Here is a 7,823-nt window from a genome sequence, read left to right on the forward strand (position 1 = left end):
ATCGCGCCACCCATTCCTGTGAAGGGTGATGGGTCAGGAGGCGAACTCTAGAAAGGCGTATAAACAGAATGTCCGGACTCTGAGCTATTTACCTGAGTATCCGGGCGATTGCGTCTTAGGCCTGCGTCCTCGGCTAATTCTGGACACGCCACCTGCAGTCCAAAGAACAACTTGTACATCTCCACGGGTGTCGCACCCATAAAGTGTTGGAGAATCCGAGGTCCCTCCGGGCTGAACTCCCATAGACGGAGAGGACGGCGTTTGCAGGGCAGAAGGTGCCTGATTAGCATAACCTGCATCACCACGATCAGGTCGATCTCCCTCGATTGGAGGTCTCGAATCCGGCCCTGTAGTGAGGGCACGTCCTCGGACGGCCCCCAATTGAGCCATTGGTTGACCCACGACATCAGCTGGCGTGGAGGTCCCGGGCGGAATGGAGGCGGAGGCTTTTGCCTGCTGCCCTTCGGAGCGGTGATATAGAACCACTCCTACTGCCACAGTCCGAGTTCCTCTTGGAAGGAACCCTCGGGCCACGGGGCATCGGCCTTTTTGCTTATGGCCGCCCCGCCGCACTCCGCTTGACGCCCCCCGATCATCTTCGGCTCCACCTTGAAGGTCTTCAACCACAGGCCGAAGTGGGGAGTGACGCGGAGGAAGGCTTCGCAGACGATAATGAATGCGGAGATGTGGAGGATGGACTCCGGAGCCAAGTCGTGAAAGTCCAGCCCATAGTAGAACATGAGCCCTCTCACAAAGGGGTCCGTCGGGAAGCCTAAATCCCGACGGAGGTGGGATACGAAGACAACGAACTCACCGGGCTCGGGGGCGGGCACGGCCTGCCCTTGGGCGGGCAACCTGTGCGAAACCTCGTAGGCCAGGTACTTGGCCTCACGTAACTTCAATATGTCCTCCTCCGTGACGGAGGAGGGCATCCACCGGCCCTGGAGGTCGGAGCCGGACATGGTTGAGGATCCGAAGCGCTCGAATCTGGGGCTCTGGCTGTTGGAACTGGGAGCGAGGAGGAGATTCGATGCGAGATTGAAGAACAAGGACGAGCCTTGGTCCTCTTATAAAGAGGAAAAAATACCAAGAGCCGTCTCCGTGACCATTTGGGATTCACCTTTGATAGAGGAGGCATGGCGATGGGAACGGTTGGGTTACCCACGCACGTATTGATGAGAATCCTGGAATAAGGGGAACACGATCTCTGCTTCGACAAGACGTGCCAAGGAAACCGCCTCACTAAACGTGCTGAGGTGGTGTAGTAAAAAAAACGATTCAAACAGTGGCTTGGCAGCAGTGTGATATCACGCCGCATAATACGTCAGCAGATATAGCTAGTGTATATTTTATTCTCTCTACGGAGGAATGTGGAATTTATTTTGCAGAGCCGGACATTATCCTGGTGTTCATGATCTTCTCTGGATTATTCAAGGGAGGAACCCGCCTTGCAATGCCGAACATTATGCGCGCCGGACTAATCGTCATTGAAGCCTGGTTCAGGGGCTACTGAGGGAGTCCTGGACTAGGGGGTGTCCAGACAGCCGGACTATCATTATCCGCCGGACTCCAAGACTACGAAGATACAAGATTGAAGACTCCGTCCCGTGTACGGAGGGACTTTCCTTGGCGTGGAAGGCAAGGTTGGCAATACAGACATGTAGATCTCCTACCATTGTAACTGACTCTGTGTAACCCTAGCCTCCTCCGGTGTCTATATAAACCAGAGGGCTTTAGTCCGTAGGACAACATACATCACAACAATCATACCATAGGCTAGCTTCTAGGGTTTAGCCTCCTTGATCTCGTGGTAGATCCACTCTTGTACTACCCATATCATCAATATTAATCAAGCAGGACGTAGGGTTTTACCTCCATCAAGAGGGCCTGAACCTGGGTAAAAACATCGTGCCCCTCGTCTCTTGTTACCATCCGCCTAGACGCACAGTTCGGGACCCCCTACCCGAGATCCGCCGGTTTTGACACCGACAGGAGTATTTTGTGTGATGAAAATGAAACATAGCCTAACTATATGATTTTGTAGGGATAAACTTTCTTTAGCCATGTTATTTTGAGAAGACATGATTGCTTTGATTAGTATGCTTGAAGTATTACTATTTCTTATGTCAATATGAACTTTTATTTTGAATCATTTGGATCTGAACATTTATGCCACAATAAAGAAAATTACACTGAGAATTATGCTAGGTAGCATTCCACATCAAATTTTTTTTATCGTTTACCTACTCGAGGACGAGCAGGAATTAAGCATGGGGATGCTTGATACGTCTCCAACGTATCTATAATTTTTGATTGTTCCATGCTATTATATTACCCCTTTTGGATGTTTATGGGCTTTATTTTACACATTTATATCATTTTTGGGACTAACCTACTAACTGGAGGCCCAGCCCATATTGCTGTTTTTTGCCTATTTCAGTATTTCGAAGAAAAGGAATATCAAACAGAGTCCAAACGGAATGAAACCTTTGGGAGCGTTATTTTTGGAACAAATCTGATCCGGAGAGCCTGGAGTGCAAGTCAAGCTCCGAGGGCCCCACGAGATAGGAGGGCGTGCCCCCCTATAGGGCCCCCCTGTCTCGTGGGCCCCTCGGGCATCCACTGGCGTACTTCTTCCTCCTATATACCTACATACCCCGAAAACATCCAGGAGCACCACGAAACACAATTTCCACCGCCGTAACCTTCTGTATCCGTGAGATCCCATCTAGGAGCCCTTGCCGGCACTCTGCTGGAGGGGGAAGCAACCATGGAGGGCCTCTACATCAACATCCTTGCCCCTCCGATGAGTTGTGAGTAGTTTACCACAGACCTACGGGTCCATAGTTATTAGTTAGATGGCTTCTTATCTCTTTTTGGATCTCAATACAATGTTCTCCCCCTCTCTTGTGGAGATTTATTCGATGTAAACTCTTTTTGCAGTGTGTTTGTCGAGATTCGATGAATTGTGGGTTTATGATCAAGTTTATCTATGAATAATATTTGAATCTTCTCTGAATTCTTTTATGTATGATTGAGTTATCTTTGCAAGTCTCTTCGAATTATCAGTTTGATTTGGCCTACTAGATTGATCTTTCTTGCCATGGGACAAGTGCTTAGCTTTGGGTTCAATCTTGCGGTGTTCTTACCCAGTGACAAAAAGGGTTGCAAGGCACGTATTGTATTGTTGCCATCGAGGATAACAAGATGGGGTTTATATCATATTGCATGTGTTTATCCCTCTACATCATGTCATCTTTCTTAATGCATTGCTCTGTTCTTATGAACTTAATACTCTAGATGCATGCTGGATAGCGGTCGATGTGTAGAGTAATAGTAGTAGATGCAGGCAGGAGTCGGTCTACTTGTTATGGGCGTGATGCCTATATACATGATCATGCCTAGATAATCTCATAACTATGCACTTTTCTATCAATTGCTCGACAGTAATTTGTTCACCCACCGTAATACTTATGCTATCTTGAGAGGAGCCTCTAGTGAAACCTATGGCCCCCGGGTCTATCTCTTATCATATTTGCTTTCAATCTAATTTTATTTGCATCTTTACTTTTTGCATCTATATTACAAAATACCAAAAATATATTTATCTTATCATACTATCTTTATTAGATCTCACTTTCGCAAGTGGCCGTGAAGGGATTGACAACCCCTTTATTGTGTTGGTTGCGAGTTCTCAGTTTGTTTGTGTAGGTGCGCGGGAATTTTGAGGAGCCTCCTAATGGATTGATACCTTGGTTCTCAAAACTTAGGGAAATACTTACACTACACTTTGCTGCATCACGCTCTCCTCTTCGAGGAAAACCAACGCAAGCTCAAGACGTAGCACGGTACAGAAGAAAAATGGCAGAAGTGAGTAGCATGGAGTGAGGTTTTCTTCAAGGGGAGAAAGGGCGTCAACGAGCATTCTAGTGAAATGATGCTTGCTTCGTCCAGTCCAAGTTCGAGGCCACTTTACCACTGCTGGTAAAGGTGTGGGTTTTGTCATATGAAGGGTCATGACGGCCACACTAGGGTGACTGGTGAGTCTCGACTATAGCACCTTGCTGTGATTTGATGGATGGCACGTGGGCCCGGATGCTTTGATGTCCCACATGTAGATAGAGCGGCTAGTCATATACAGTACTCCGTCCTGGTTTATTGGTCCCTATGATAAATCTGTGCCAAATTTTGACTATAAATTTAACTAACAAAATGTTCATGCATGTCACAAAAATGACATCATTGAAAACTATGTTCAAATATGAACCAAAGGATATAATTTTTGTTAACACGCACTAACGTTTTGTCTGTTAAATGTTTGGTCAAAATTTAGCACAAATTATAAAGGGTCCCAATAAAGATTGTACTCTCACATTTTGTTTTGAGGATACTCCCACATAGAAAATGTAACATCCCAAATTTCCAATTTGGAATGTTATACATAGGTCATCATTGGATATCATATTTTAATGCTTTTGGTTGATCCCAGAAATTCTAAGCAACTCAAGGACCCACGGAGAGAGTTGGGAATTTCGTTATTTTCATATTTGAGTTTTCTCAAATTTTGAAACGAGGATCATTTGGTTTTAATCATTTTTCTCTTCGAATATTTCTAATATGAAAATAAAAGAGAGGGGATAAAATGACTTATCCAAAATAAAAGAAATATTGGAGGAAATATATTAAAATCATATTTTATTTTATTTGGAATTTTATTGCTATTTTATATGAATTAGAAAAAAATGCATTTTTTCAAAATTGCATTAGTGGCCCAAATAAATGTTGACTTTGTCCGCAATATTATTAGAGGTGCGTGAAAAATTATTTCAGGATTTTTGGACTCTGATTAGTATTCATTTTGTTAGTTTTTCTGCGTCAATTTGTTTTAAAAAAAGTGCACTGACCTCACGGGCCGTTCCCGACCCGGACACCTCGCCTAGCCGGCCTTTATAAGGCCGAAGCCCACCCCGCCAGCCCAGCCGCCCCATCGCCCGACACCCTAGCAGCACCGCCACCACCAACCCGCGCCTCCGCCGCCGACTCGCGCCACCACCGCCTCGCGCCGCTGCCCGACGCCACCGCCTTCCCCGTCGCACCACCGCCACCGCCGACCACCCCGCCTCCCCACCGCCGGAGTCCCCGCCGCCAGAGCTGCCCGCTGCTGCCGACCTCGCCGAGGTAGCCGCCGCCGCCGTCCCGTTTTTTCCCAGAAAAACCGCTCATTTTTTAAAACCCTAGATCTAGTTTTTTTTTGAAAATTAGATCGGTTCGGTTTTTCGGTTTAGTTAATTAGCGGACGTTCGTCCGAACATTCGTATTAACGAACGTTGTTCGTCAGTTAGCCGCAGACAGCGAATGTTCGTTCGTTAGCCTGTTCGTCTCCTTTTAATTTTTTTCAGGATTTTTCCGCGATTATTTTGGATTGCGATTTCTGCCCCGACCTTCGTTTTAGTTTATCTTTTCGCTCGTTTATCCGAATTAGATGAAACAAGCGCCTAGATATTCGTCTCGAAGCCCTCTTTCTATCTAACCAACTTGAACAAGATTTTGATACTGAATTTGACTTTCGTAGTTTGAGTTTCGTTCCTCTGTTTGATTAGATATTTTTGCAAACCGGAGTTCTTCAGTTGAACTTTCTAGTTAGATCTTCTTATCTGAGTTTTACCCGTGCTTCTAGTTGAGTGCTTATGTATGTTATTGTTTGTTTGCGATAGAATTCTCGGAGTGCGAAGCATGCTACTACGAATATCTAGGTTTTGCGGATCATCAGCAAGGCAAGTAACACTTTGATCATACCTGTTATTTACCCAGCTTTTATGCATTAGTTACAACCCTCAAACATTGCATGGTTAGGCTTTGATTTTAACCTGTGGTTTGGGAAGTAGATGATGTGGAAGAACCTATTGCCCTTTTATTATCAAACCTTTGGGAGTTACTTCTACGTTATGCTCAGGATTGCTATGCTATGCTAGTAGACGTGGATTGGGTGAGTGTATCCATGACAGATGTGAGTATTGTTAATTAATGGTTAACTTAAGGTGGCTACTTAGATACACATCTGGGTGAATTGGTTGAGGCACCCTGGAGTACCCAGTGGTTGTCAGGGCACCTGGAGGATCCAGTGTTGTCCTAGGATATCCCGGAGTACCCGTGTGATCAGCCTATGGTTCGCCACCCAGGCCCAAAGGGATCATAAGATTATTCATGCTAGAAACTTCCGTGTGCAGCCACAAGCCATTATGGGCTCTGGCATAGTTGAGTATGTTGTGTGACCTCTTTTAGTGGTAGACTAGCAGATGTAGGGGATGTAGGTGGTACTGTCTACCCAGAGTAAAGAGTTAATGCTTCTGAAAGATTGTGTCTCAGTCATCCGTTTCTCAAACATTATGTAGTGCGAGAAATATAACGGAGGAGATTGAGTCTTGTGGGGAAAAGTGCGCCAAACTCTGCAGAGTGTATAAACTAATCATGGTTAGCCGTGTCCCCGGTTATGGACATCTTAAGTATCTGGTTCTTGGATTATCATGTTGATCTCATCACTCTAAATCAATTTGATTGGGTTAACTGATGTTTCTTAATTGGGATTGAGTTGGAGGAACCTTCTCAATGTTTAACAACCACAATGATAGTTAAATAAAATTTATTCCTTTGTTGTAGGGAAAAATTGTCTTCATGCAAAAACTGTAACCATCGAGCTTTCCACCAGCCATATATGCATGTAGTGATAGCATTTATTCTGTTCATTACTCTATGTGTTACATTGCCAGCATATTCCATGTGCTGACCCGTTTTGGGCTGCAAAATTTCATGTTGTAGACTTTTCAAACGACGAGTAAGGTGTCATAGGTCGTTCTCGTTCACTCAGCTATGCCGTTGGAGTTGATGGACTCACTTTATCTTCCAAGCCTTCCGCTGTTATCTTATTTAGATGGCCTTAAGCCATATTATTGTAATAAGTTATCTTTTGAGACATTCGATGTAATAAGTGTGTGATTGAAACTCTGTTATAAATCCTCAAGTACTGTGCGTGTCAGCATTACCGATCCAGGGATGACACTGATGCACAACTAGACTGTTTGAGGTCTGGTCGCTACAGAAAATATAAATAATAATGCATGTTGGGGTAGCCCACGTTTCTTATAATTTTAGCCGTGGGCTTGCTCACAAATTTTACGAGACGGTGGTTGTTCACTTAATGGAGGGTCTAGTACTAGACTTGAACGATACAAAGTGTGACCTGGCACACCATAACACCACTTGGAATAAGCGGGTAGCTATCTTAAAAAACAATCAACAACTCAAAACAAACGGTGACCTGGCACGTACAAAATTTTAAACGATTGTTTTGATGGGGTGAAAAAATAAAACTACCCCACTATACGTATATATATAGGCCGGAGCCTCCGCACTTTCTTGCTAGGGTTGCTCTATTCACACACTCTCATCCTCTCCAGATCAAAACAAGATAGCGGTGGTAAACATTGTCTTTCTATCCTCATCGCTGGTTACAGATCTAGACGTATCCCCCTCCACCGGCGAAGGGGAGGAGGAGCAGCGTTTAGGCCGTCGTCGACAGCAAGGGAGGAGACCCACTGCCGGCCGCACCGTTGTCTCTGGCCGAGCACCGATGTAGGAGGTCCTCCGATCCCTTCGTCTCTGCTCTAGTGTGGGCGGATCCGGCCTCCCGCCGCCCAGCTATCCACATCCCGACGACCTTTAGGTATATCTTCCTTCGAAACCGGCCTAGCTCTACTTCCCCAGCTCGCTAAGTTGCTGCATGTGCATCATTTTCTACCTCTCAGCCCCTCTCGATCGGATGGTCC

Source organism: Triticum dicoccoides, chromosome 7B (genome assembly GCF_002162155.2).
Source record: "Triticum dicoccoides isolate Atlit2015 ecotype Zavitan chromosome 7B, WEW_v2.0, whole genome shotgun sequence".
NCBI lineage: Eukaryota > Viridiplantae > Streptophyta > Magnoliopsida > Poales > Poaceae > Triticum > Triticum dicoccoides.